The sequence below is a fragment of the Camelus ferus genome, chromosome X (genome assembly GCF_009834535.1).
Source record: "Camelus ferus isolate YT-003-E chromosome X, BCGSAC_Cfer_1.0, whole genome shotgun sequence".
Lineage (NCBI taxonomy): Eukaryota > Metazoa > Chordata > Mammalia > Artiodactyla > Camelidae > Camelus > Camelus ferus.
Genome location: NC_045732.1, coordinates 71,969,592 through 71,980,688, shown reverse-complemented (window position 1 = coordinate 71,980,688; position 11,097 = coordinate 71,969,592). Strand labels below are relative to the sequence as shown.

The 11,097-nt window shown below is 40.7% G+C and overlaps 1 long non-coding RNA gene across 1 annotated transcript; it reads right to left on the bottom strand.

The window, feature by feature from the left end:
• Positions 1-1,101: 1,101 nt before the first annotated feature.
• LOC116662154 lies at positions 1,102-3,026 on the bottom strand. Its single transcript, XR_004318136.1, has 3 exons — positions 2,777-3,026; positions 1,951-2,029; positions 1,102-1,234 (listed from the first exon to the last, which is right to left on the bottom strand). It is a non-coding gene; the product is annotated as an uncharacterized LOC116662154 (long non-coding RNA).
• Between the last annotated feature and the right edge of the window lie 8,071 nt (positions 3,027-11,097).

Genomic DNA, 11,097 nt, shown 5'->3' with positions numbered 1-11,097 from the left:
TAAGTGATGTTATATGGCATTTTTCTTTCTCTTTCCAGCCCACTTCACTTAGAATGATGATCTTCTGGTCCATCCATGTTGCTGCAAATGGCATTATTTTATTCTTTTTTATGGCTGAGTAGTGTTCCATTGTATATATGTACCACATCTTCTTTATCCAGTCATCTGTTGATGGACATTTGGGTTGTTTCCATGTCTTGGCTATTGTAAATAGTGCTTCTATGAACACTGGGATGTATGTGTCTTTTTGAATTTTATTTTTCTCTGGATATATGCCCAGGAGTGGGATTGTGGATCACATGGTAAGTCTATTTTCAGTTTTTTAAGGAACCTCCATACTGTCCTCCATAGTGGCTGTACCAAACTACATTCCCACCAACAGTGTAGGAGGGAGGAGGAAGATTTTTGAGGTGATGGATATGTTTATTATCTTGACTGTAGTACTAGATTCACAGGTGCATACATATATCAAAACAGAGCATATACTTTAAATATCCTCAATAAAGTATTTGAAATATATTTATATATTCATAATTCTCTGATGCAATTAATCATCTGAAAAATTCTTAGTTATGCTCCGGTAGAATTAACAGATTCACACTATGTCGTATCAAATTGGTCCATGCTCCATATAACCAAAAGAATTTTACAATATATATACCCAAATATTTATGGAAATTTGATATCCATTTCCTTGTGAAGTACAAAAATAAAAATATAATATGCCAGGAAAATCATGATGATATTTAAGAGGAACTGGTCATTTCAGGGAATGTGGCTGACTATCATTATGTTAGGGATAACTCTAAAGTAACAAATGTTTTTTTAAAAATAATAATAATTTTAAATAATAATAAATAAATAATAAATAAATAATAATAAATAATAATAATTTTAAATAAGTCTTCTCTCAGATGGGCTTCAAGGCTACTACAAAGCATGTACTTGCTGATGGAATGAAAGTCCCCGTCTACACCTCTTCTCTCATGATGAGACCAAAGTAGCTACTCTGCGTCTAGTTTGTGAACCTCACAGGAGCAACATGCTTTTGTTCAGATCTATGAACTCACTTGAATCAGGAGTCATATCCCACTAAACATGTGAAGTGTTGGGGTCTCCTGGAAGCCGCTGCCCTTGAACCTGGAGTAGGAGCTTCAGGAGCCATCAGAACAGAAATCCTCATAACCTGCCTCCTTCAGACACCTGATATGAGCTGGGCCACCGGCATGAGGAGCTGCACAGGGAGAGACAGATCCAGCAATCACTATGCTTTACTGCTGTAACTGTGTGCCTGGCACCATGCTAGGCACGGGGTTAGTGACAATGACACTGAAACGATTGGTTAGTGATCCTAACAATCAGATGTTACAATGGGCTTCTCACCAGGGCCTTTTCCTTGTCCATCCCCTAACAACAAAGTTGAAAAAGAATAAGAAATGGCCTGAATTCACACGACATTCACGATCCCACAATAACCACAGGGCCATGGACTTACTCCTGTGTTATCACTCAATGTTCACAGTGATCCTGTGGGTAAAGCATTCTTAGCCCCATTTTACAGAGGGGGAAGCTGAGGCTCAGAGAGAGTCGTTACTTGTCTCACTTCCCGCGCCTCTGTCTTTAGAAGTAAAGTGGCTCCAGGGCACCCCTGCAGCAGAAGACCGCACTCATGGGACCCAGGGCGACCCCAATGTCTACCTACGAGGCAGCCAGGGCACCAAATCCCAAAGCGGAAAGAGGCGACTGGGATGTGGACCCCTTTGTCTCCCCACACCCCAGGGCAGCTCAGCCTCCACCGCGGGGACCCACACCCTCATTTCTGCCCCTCATACCTAAGGGTGAAACCTGCTCCCCTCGCCAACCCGCTTCTGTCGCCGTTAAAAGGTTGCCACAGTCGCCACATTGACGTCACGTTTCTATGGCAACCGCCCCGCGCAGGCAGGTTCTTACCTGGATAAATACCTCCACACACTCCTCCAGCCCCGGGTCTTTAACTTAATGCAAAACACCTTAGCGCTTCAGGCTGCCCCTAGAGAAAACAGACGAATTAGAGGCACTAGACTGAGACCCCGGGAACTGGCGAAATCTGTCCACTTTAGTGGGAGAAAACATGTGCCTGTCGTCAAGAAATATGTTTGCTTTAAAGAGAGAGTAGGGGTGTATTATCAGAACACAGAGACCCAGGGAGGTATCCTAGGATTCTAGGAGATGAGCGGACCTTCTTCTCAGGGCAAATTTGTAAAATCACAAGCCAAGCTAAGCAGTTAGCCATCTGTGGCAGAGAAATAAAAGAATGTCTATAGTCATGTGACCGAATGATCTAGATACATATGTGAAAATGTCATTTAAGAAATCTCAGGAGGGAGGGTATAGCTCAAGTGGTAGAGCACATGCTTAGCATGCAGGAGGTCCTGGGTTCAATCCCCAGTACCTCCTCTAAAAATACATAAATAGATAAACCTGATTACCGCCCCCTCCCAGAAAAAAAAAAGCAGCTTGACTGAGATATAATTCACATACCACACAATGTTCCATTTAGGCAATTCAATGTTTTTAAAATTAAAAAAAAGAAATCTCAGAGTTATTTCAGGGAGGCAGACCTGAAATATCAGTCATTTAGTAGGCAGAAACTTAGGTCAACTGAACCATACGTTGGTTTTTCCTAAGGAATTCTCAGCCTCCATGCCAGATATTTTCTTCCACATAGAGGGACTTTAACAATCAAACCCATGTAACCTCTCTATACACACACTCCTCTATCTAGAGAATCACTCACCTGATGAGTGAGGTTGGAGGAACAAACAGGTTGTTTAGCCCAGACCATCTCCCTTCCAAGCTCTGGAAGCAAGCTGCCTTATGGAGCATGTTTGCTCTGCCCTCAGGGGTGGGTCAACAAGTAGATCCACAGCTCTTGCTATTTTTCTGTGTCTTGCTGGCTCCCAAATTATTCCAATGGTCTTGCTCCAAAACACTTGAGTCTTTAAGGGGCCCCCAAATACACCCCTTCTCCACATATTGACTCTAAACCAACTCAGAAATCTGAAAAATAAAAAGAAAAATACTTTATTCCTTTTGAAGGTGATATTGAAGAATGTGGCTTAGATTTCCCACAAGGTAAGTGAGCTTCTTAGTAATAAACCCCACAACTTGCTCCTTCCTCTGCCACAGGGGACATTTTATGACAGGACTGGAGCAGAAACTGTCTGAAGCCAGTGTTTCTTCTATCCTTTGTGAGAACTTACGGATTTATATAAAACCTATGGACTTAGATTATCAGAATGGATTTAGAAAACAACAAAAAATGGCCCAACTATATATTGTCTACTAGAAACTCACTTCAAATATAATGATACAGGTAGCTTAAGAGTAAAATGATGAATGAAGATGCACCATGCAAACACTGGTCAGTAGAAACTGGGACAATCTACATTATCAGACAATGTAGACTTGAAAGCAAATACAATTACCTGGGATAAAAAGGATCAGTCAATTCACCAGGAAGATACAATAATTTAAAGTATCTATTATATCTAACAACAGAGCCTTAAAATACATAAACTAAAACTGACAGAACTGAAAGGGGACTAGACAAATCCACAATTATCATTGGAGTCTTTAACATTCTTCTCTCAGGAATAGACTGAATTAATAGACAAAAAAATCATCAAGGTTACAGAAGAACTGAGCACCATCAACCAACTGGATCTAATTGACATTTATAGAACACTCCACCCCAAGAGCAGAATACACGCTCTTTTCAAATGCACATGGAACATTCAGCAAGATGGACTATATCCTGGGTCATAAAACAAATCTTAACAAATTTAAAAACCGAAACCAAACAGAATGTGTTATCTGACAATAATGGAATAAAACTCTAGAAATCAATAATACAAAGATGACAGGAAAATCTCCAAGATCTTGGAAACTGAACAACATATATCTAATTAGTTCATGGGTCAAAGAGGAAGTCTCAGGGAAATCAAAAATACATAGAACAGAACTAAAATGAAAATACAAATGAAAACCTACAGTTATCAAAATTTGGGGGTCAGAAAGCAAATAGGTGAGGAGAATGGGTTGACTACAAAAAGCACAGACTTTTTTGGAATAATGAAATTCTTGTATATCTTGGTTATGGTGTGGCTATACAACTGTATGTATCGTTCAAGACTTACAGAAATGTACACTAATAGAAATGAATTTTATTTTCTCTAAATTGTACCTTAATGAAAATTATTTTAAAAGTATGCATTTTGTTAAATGAAGAACATAAGTAGCAGATCAGTGTTATTCTGCAATTCCAACTTCATGTCTAAAAAAGAAATCAGTTGACAAGTAGACCAAAGGGTCTATTTATGAATGTGTATTACAATATGCATAGAAAAATGTATGCAAAGTACAAACCACAGGCTAGCAGTGGTTACCTCTGAGGAGTGGGATGGGAGAATATTGATCAGAAAAGAGACTTTCACTTTGTCCAGCTGTGAGGCATTTTAAACCACACATAAATTATTTATATTTATAATTCATTATGAAACAATATATATGGAAGATATTCTGATAAGCAGTGAGGGTACTGAGGAGAATAAAAATGATATCAATAAACACATAAAACATATTTGTCTAAATCTTTGTTCTTCTAAAATTAATGTAGGAATGAAAATTAGCTCCATATGGTTTATGATCTAAAAATGCAAAAAATAAAATCACATTCAGCAGATACAGCTGAAAATTTAAATAAATCTGATCTGTGTTCCTTCTGAATTACAGTTCCTTAAGGGAAAATGTTCTTCCCTGGGTGAATAATAGCAGTATCTTTTAAGAATATCAAATGATCAGGAACCGTGACTAGGTATGATTATAAAAGGGAAAATGTTATGGGGGAATATGGGCCTCTTGTCATGAACAAAGGAAGTGGGATGATGTGTCTCAGTGACTTTTGTCCTCCCTTAGCAGGACCTATAGGCTGGCCTGAACCCCATGAAGGATTAGCTGCCCCCCTTAACCCTCTTTACCTCATGCAATATATTCACTGGGGTGGGGAATCCAGAGTCTTACCCACCTGCCCAAGGCCTGTCACAGGTCCTCATCACCAGCAGCACCAGCCCAACATCAGGTTTCCATAGTAACAAGGGCAGGGTGCTGTTAACACCCTGACAACTCAGCAATGGAGGCTCCATCCATCCACAGGCTGCTCTTCATGTCTACTCTGCTCTGTTTGCAGGAAAGGGCAGTATTTCTACTCTGAGTCCAACACCTTCCAGGTTGCCAAAAGCCAGCGGGCTCACACCTGTTTACAAACTCTCCGGTGCTTTGCTAGAGCTCCGCAGGTAAACTGCAAACTCCTGACCATGGTGTAGAGGGCCCTGGGTGTCCTGGCCCCTGCCTTCTTCACTAGCCCTATCTGGGGCCACTCCCCCTTTCACACTCACTCTGCTATGGTGGCTTCACTCCATTCCAAAAGGGCCAAGCTACTTCCCACCCCAGGTCCTCTGCACATGCTGCTCTTCCTGCTTGGGAGTCTCTCCCACCCTAACTCTCTCCTTTTCACACTTCAAGTTACCTTTCAAATGTAATTTCTCAGAGAGGATTTCTGTGCCTCTTTACCGTCTAAATTAGAGCCCCAACACAGTTCTCTTTCCTAGGATGCTGGACTTTGCCCCATGAAAGCCACTTGGGCATAAGTGCTTGACACAAAGGGAGAAATGCAAGTGAAGCTGACGGCACAGTGCCTGGAAACATGGTAAGTACTGAATCTAGTTATCATACCCTCATTGACTTGGCTCCCTGGTGCAGTTCTCTTTGGTAGCTGTGGGGAGGAGAGAGAAAGGACTCACCCAAGGTCTTGTCAACAGTGAGGGCTCAGGCACAAGACCTGGGCAGCACTTCTGACTCCTGTTCCACTGTCCCTCCCTGCCAATTCACAGTCACCAAATGCTTCATCTTTCTGGCGATCCAAGGTTCCAGACTCCCAGCTCTTGTACTCGCCTGAATTGAACCTACTGAACCCCAAAAGGCCAGAGCAGACATAATCATTCAATAGGAAAGACTAAATATTTTTCTCCCTCCCCACTTCATTAGACAACTTATTCTATAGTATCCTTTATTACAGAAATAGCCCTGAATCTGTTACATGGGGGTACATGGGTATATTTGTTTTTCTTCTTATAACATTTCCAAAATGCTAACACATAGTGATGATCTTGAAGTTAAAATAAAATCTCTCTTAAAGAAGGGAAAAGATGGAATGGGAAGAAACAAACTGCTGCCAGTCTGTATGCTCCAGATATTCTGCTTGGTATCAGGATATCCTTTTACAGATTATAAGAGTGAGGCTCAGCGAGGTTAAGTACATGTTCCAGGGTCACACAGATGCTACAAGAAAGAGCTGCTATCATAGTCCCCACATGCTTGACCCAAAGGCCTGTGTTTGGAACCAGGCACTCAGCCTCCTCTTCAGGTGTACAACGTAGAACAGTGGGAACTCCCATACTCAACTGGTTGGATTATGACGTGGCATATCGCCTCTGCAGAGCAATTTAGTCATGTCTAGTGGACTGTACCTATCTGGTGACACCTCAGAACCCACAGGTACATACCCAGAACCCCTGGCAGCTGTGCCCAAGGAGACCTGTACAAAAAAGGCCTTTGCACTACTCTAATAGCACAAATTTGAAAACAACTCAAACATCCATCAGCAGATTATTCTTGATAAATAAATCATGGTACAATTATACAGCAACATACAATATACCAGGCAAAATTTATGACCTAGAATGACAGCAATTAAAATGTAGATGAATCTCAGAAACAAAATGTGTGATGAAAATTAAATTTATACAATGAGACCTAGTTAAGTCCATGTATATATACTGGTAAAGACTTTCCTATTAAGTTTTATTAAAATACAGATGTTTAGGACATACTGCAGACTTAATGAACCTCTTAATTTGATGTTCCCTTGATGTATATTCTTACTGAATGCTTGATATGTTCATGGCATATTATGTACATTATGTCCCTGGATTATTACAAGTTATATCTTGAGATTTGTTCCTTTATAAAAATTATGTTTATCTATTATTTGTAAAACAGATATAATGTTCACTGTTTTATTGAAATATGGGTAATAACGATCCTAATACACATTGTGTCTAGAACTTTATGGATTGGCTTTATTATCACTATTTTGCATGCCACAGAAACATTTCCTTGTCAATTGCATTATTCTTGTAAGCTCATCAGCTCTTTCACTTTAGAAAATTACTGTCAATAAATAACCACAGCCTCTGTTATCCACTCCAATTCTTATTTATTTATTTATTTTTGTGGGGAGAGGTAATTAAGTCTATTTACTTATTTATTTTTAGAGGAGATACCGTGAATTGAACCCAGCACCTCATGCATGCTAAGCATGCACTCTACCACTTGAGCTATACCCTCCCCACCAAAACTCCAATTCTGACACCAATTCCGAAGTGTTTTTTTCCACACCACCAAGCAATCATCCAGCACCAGCTGGATGTGCTACAATTCAATTCAGTTCTGACACTATCTACCTGGAGATAGCATCAGATGCCACAGGTTAAGCTCTCAGTCCCACAAGTTTGCCGCCTCCACCACATACACATACACACACACTTCAGACACCAATCACAAGTCCAGGTCGTCACCTGTGCTTCTGACCAACCAGTTATAGGTTGAAGGTTCCAACAACCCCCTTTCGGGGTTAATTTCCTAGAGTGGCTCACAGAACTCAGGAAAACATTTCACTTACCAGATTACCAGTTTATTATAACCAGTACAACCGGATGGAAAAGATGCATAGGGAAAGGTATGAGGAAAAGGACAAGGAGCTTCCATGCCCTCTCCCAGCCCGCCAGTCTCCTGGACTCTCCACATGTTCACCAACCCAGAAGCTCTTCAAACCTGGTCCTTTGAGGTTTTATAGATTCTTCATTACAGAGGCATGATTGATTAAATCATTTGGCCATTGATGATTGAGCTCAATCTCTAGCCCCTCTCCCCTCCCTGGAGGTGGGGGAGGGGAGGGTTTGAAAGTTCCAACCATTTAATCAAAGGGTTGGTCCCCCTGGCATCCAGCTCATTTGATGGTTACCAAGCAGCTCCCTAAGTCATCTCATTAACATAACAAAAGATACCTTTATTGCTCTCCTCACTTTGGAAATTCCAAGAATTTGAGGAGCTCTGTGTCACAAAGATCGAATATATTTTTAAATTATAAATCATAATATCATATCTACAAAAAGCTTTTGTTTTACTCTGATGCTTGTCTGAAGACCCTGAAATCAACTACAGGCCAGAGTTTGTGTTTTCAAGAAAGGACTGTCCCCAGTTCCTGTGGAGATGGATGTCAACAAAAACATAGGATGACCGAGTTGGCTAGTGAAGAAAACAATGAGCCCTTTTTAGATTCAGACAGTGCATTATTTACGTAGACATGAAAAGGATGAGTAGCCATCCTTTGTCCCTTGCACTGGGAAAAACAAGAGGCCCCGATGACTGGAACATGGATGATAGGACACCCAGTGTCTGAGGAGTCAATGCTGTGCTGCGTCTAAATTTTATAGCCTATAGCTGCTCGCCAAAGGAGAGAGGTAGATGGACACACGTCAGCAGAATCCAGAACAAAACAAGCAGCTTTCCTGATGACCTCCTGCTAGATGGCCAGGGGCAGGTGGTGGCCAAGTGGGAAATATTGTAGCAGTAACAGCTGCTCAGAAGCCCACCACGCTCTCATTCTCTGGGAAAACCAAACGGCATTCTTTGAAGACTGAGAACAGTGGTTCAAGCCTTGCTGATATGGCCAGTGTGGATACATGCAAAATTGTTAGGGTGCTGGAAAGTGTTGGGAGACACGTGGAGGGCTGGTGTCGTGGGTTGGTAAAAGAATTTACCAGAAACCAAGAGGAGTTTAAGAACAAAGGAAAAATTTAATAGTTACACTGCTATAAGCAACAGTGGGCCACACAGGCAAGGTGCCTGCATGTCCACCGAGGGTGAACGTGCAGGGTCTTTTATTGAGAAAGGGGCTGTGAACACAGAGGGATAGGGGAACAGATTTCTGATTGGCTATCAGTGAGGTAAGGGGCTTTCGTATATGGGAGGATAGTGGATTTAGGACTCCAGTAAGACGGAGACATGAGCTGACACAAGCAAGGCAGTGGAATTTATGATTACGATAAGGAGACACGGGCTGAGACAAGTCAGCCTGAGCTACAGTGAGGCTAGTCATTTCCCAGGGCAGTTAATTCTGCTAAGGCCAACACCTGTCAGGAGTTTATCTTCCGAAGAGGAGCAGGCAGACACCTAAGGGCTGGGAGTTTGGGGGGCACAGGGCCTTGGCAGGCATGAGTTGGCACTGCAGAAAGAAGCTGTTTCCCCAAAAAGGACTGAGCTACGTATTTCAGCTTATTGACACTGGAAAGAGTACATTTGTAGATACCAGCCTTTAAAGTTCTTGCTTCAATAATTTAAAAACCATTATCAGTGGACTGAGTCATGATTTCCAGAATGCTTTTTAGTTGACAGGCAGATGAGTTCATGAGCCTACTAACCCAATATCCTGATTATACAGGACTGAATGACCTGATGAGGGATGACTGTAGTTTTTCTTCGGAATATTGTTGATGCAGCTTAATCTTCCATGTTCTGGATATGTGATGTGGCCCTATGTCTTTCTTACACTATCTCTCATTGGGTCTTCTTACGTTTCATGTCAATATTATGATTTGTACAGGTTCAATAAGAATCTGTCCTCCTTTCTACAAGGATATAATTGGAAACTTTAGTTACACAATTAAGGTCTTATCAGAAATGTCATATTAGAGAATGATGTTCATTTTGTGAAAGAAAATAAAAAAGGAGTCGGTATTGCTAGAACTTCCTACCAATGCAGCCAGGAGGCCACTGAGAAAGTGTGACTTATGCACCTCTCAGCCCTGATGGAATCTGATCTTCTGACCACTTATTATCCTAATGCAGGCATCCAGAACATCTGTCCAGTGCTCAGAACTCAAGATACTTATCAGACCCTTACCCTAAATCAACCTGTGATGGCCATTCCTTAAGAACAAATATTTCCTTTCTTGTGTCAGAGTACAGCCTTGTGGCTTTTGCCTTTATAAGTCCAATTCTGTCTCTTCCCCAGAATACTTTTTGGTTTTACCTGAATCTGTGTTTCACAAATCACAATTCCTAAGACCCCAAATAAACTCTTTTCTTATTTGCAGACTTCTGCTTTTTTGGGGGTGGGGTGGGAGGTGGATCAACAATTTAATCAGTACGACCAGCTACAGTTAGAGAATTAAGGCTGATGGTAGGGAGCGACTGCGGAAAACTGGCCTGATACTTGGCTTACAGAATCTTCAGCATTACAGGTGAGAAAGGAAGGGCACTTACTGGCAGGCCAGGAACTCTGAGATAGGTTGCTAACTTTAAAAAAAAAAAAAAAAGAATTCACCCAATTTATACATACTGCAGGTAAATTCTGGTGGAGAGAATTTCTTGGCTTTCCTTCCTAGCTTCAGGACAAGCAAATAAGAGACTTCTAAAAGTTCAACGTGAAAAATGCACAGCTATCACCACACTCAACAGTGAAAGACTAAAAGCTTTTCCTCTAAGATCAGGAGCAAGACAAGGATGCCCACTTTGGCCATTTCTATTTAATACAGTACTGGAAGTTCTATCCAGAGCAATAATGTAAGGAAAACAAATTAAAAGCATCCAAATTAGAAAGGAAGAAGCAAAATTATCTCTGTTTACAAATGACGTGATCTAATATGCAGAAAAACTTAGAGATTCCACAAAGAACTGTTAGAATTAATAAACTAATTCAGCAAAGTTGTAAGGTACAAAATGAACATGCAAAAACAAGTTGCATTTTTATATACCAGCAAAGAACAATTCAAAAAGGAAATGAAAACATTTCCATTTACAATAGCATCAAAAAGAACAATATACTTAGAAATAAATAACCAAGGAGGCAAAACACTTGTACATTAAAAACTACACACAAAAACTAATAAAACTGATAAACAAAGTCAGCAAGGTAGCAAGATATAAGATTAATAC